This window comes from Chaetura pelagica, unplaced genomic scaffold, assembly GCF_000747805.2.
Source record: "Chaetura pelagica isolate M959 unplaced genomic scaffold, ChaPel_1.0 scaffold307, whole genome shotgun sequence".
NCBI classification, from domain to species: Eukaryota; Metazoa; Chordata; class Aves; order Apodiformes; family Apodidae; genus Chaetura; species Chaetura pelagica.
Window position 1 is genome coordinate 839,617 of NW_009953940.1, and position 2,035 is coordinate 841,651.

The following is a 2,035-nucleotide window of genomic DNA, read 5'->3' on the forward strand; positions in this document are numbered from 1 at the left end:
CCCGTTTACAGCCGGGCCGCCCTCACCGGCTCCAGGCCAGGGCCGCGGGGCTCCCCCCTTGCCCACCGCAGCAGCAAGGACAGCTGAAAGGACGTGTGGAGCACCCCTTTCTGGGAATAGTAACTGGGAACCCTGGTACCCTGGTATCTCTTCCTTGCTCCCCCCTGGAGCTGGGATAACACAGGGCACTCACAAGCTCCAGGGAGGGGCACAGACAGACCTCAGCAATCGCTGCCAGGAGCTGGCATAAGCACCAGTTACACCACATCAGGAACTGATGTGAATGCTGCACGACATGGGAGGACACCCCCTTCCTTCCCTGTGCCGGAGCCCCCAGCTTGAACTGGAGCCTGGCCCATGCCCCTCTCAGAGCAGCAGCTCCTGCTGGCATCAGCCCCAGCACCCTGAGACCAGCTCAACTGGCTGTCACCGTAGTGTCACCAGTGTCACAGCAGTGATCCGAGGGCTGCAGCAGCTGTGCTCTGAGAGTTAGGGTTGTTGAGCGTGGAGAAGGCTCTGGGGAGACCTTATTGCACTCTCCAGTACCTGCAGGGGCCTGTAAGGAAGATGGGGACAGACTTTGTAGCAGGACCTGCAGTGCTAGGACAAAGGGTGATGGTTTTCAACTGGAAGAGGGGAGATTCAGACTACAGAGAATTCAGAATTCTTTTTACGCTGAGGGTGGGGAGATACCAGCCCAGGTTGCCCAGAGAGGGGGGATATCACAGAATTTTAGGGGTTGGAAGGGACCTCAAAAAGTCATCCAGTCCAACTCCCCTGCCAGAGCAGGATCACTCAGAGCACATCATACAGGAATGCAGGTTGGTTTTTAATGTCTCCAGCAAAGGAGTTTCCACAACCTCTCTGGGCAGCCTGTCCCAGTGCTCTGTCACTCTGTTCCAGTGCTCTGTCAATCTCATACCCCATGCATCCCTGGAAACATTACAGGACAGCTTGGACAGAATTGTAAGCCACCTGATCTAGTTGAAGATGTCCCTGCTCATTGCAGGGTAGTGGAACTAGGTGACCTTTAATGGTCTTTTTCCTCTAGTCTCCACTTGTGCCATCCAGACCTTGTTCCAGAAACCTCTCACAGATCAATTCCTTTCAAGATAATGATGCCTGCGAGCTGGGGCCTGTGAGAACGAGCGGTGAGAGAAGTGCTCCCCTGTGCCTTGCACAGTTATACTGATGTGCTGGGTTCTTGATTCAGCTTTGCAGTCTCAAGGGTGAGCAAGCAGACACCGTGGCCAAGACTGAATAACCACGGGGAGGAAAAAGCCGGTAAGAAAGTTAGTCCATACTGCATGTGCTCAAAAAGAAAGTTAAACCAAAGGACACACCAGAGCGACCCCTGAAGACCACTGAAGACTCCTATAGACCCTCAAAGGCTCAAAGAAGACACGTAATTAGGTTTCAAATATTAATTCCCGGAAATAAAATAAATATGTATAGTCATTCTGGGAAGACTAAGCACATGTGCACTGCTGAACAATGTCAGCTTTGCTTGTTGTTACTTATGACATGCACGTTAGGAGGAACTATTCCCTGTGCATCCAGAGCCTTCTGAAACTTGAAGACCAGTGTTAGAGGGTTCTTTCTACAATCAGATTTTATGGTATAAGTAATATTAGCTGAACTACCACAGACCTGGCCATCAATGTTGGCAAACCCATCAAGGTTGTGTCTGGCTGCTGGAGCTCAGCCCAACATCTGGGGATGCGAGCTCTCCACCCCAGCTGAGGGACGCGGTTCCCACTTTACGCTGTGCAGGTCCAGCCAGCGCAGGAGCTGAGTCTGTGTCTCTTGAGACACCCAGGAAACCTCCGGGGGGCTCCAGCACCGGCACTATCCCACTGGTCCCTCTTGCCGTGGCCACTGCAGAGGCTGCTCTCTGCCGACGTCGTGGCTCCGGCCCATTTCCAATGGGGTCTGACCAATTAAGTTCCGTGGAGCTCCGAGCGGACCAGGACCCGGTGCAGCCGGAGGACCCGCCGAGCCCGGTATTTGAGAGGCCGCGAGCAGCGCTAAATGG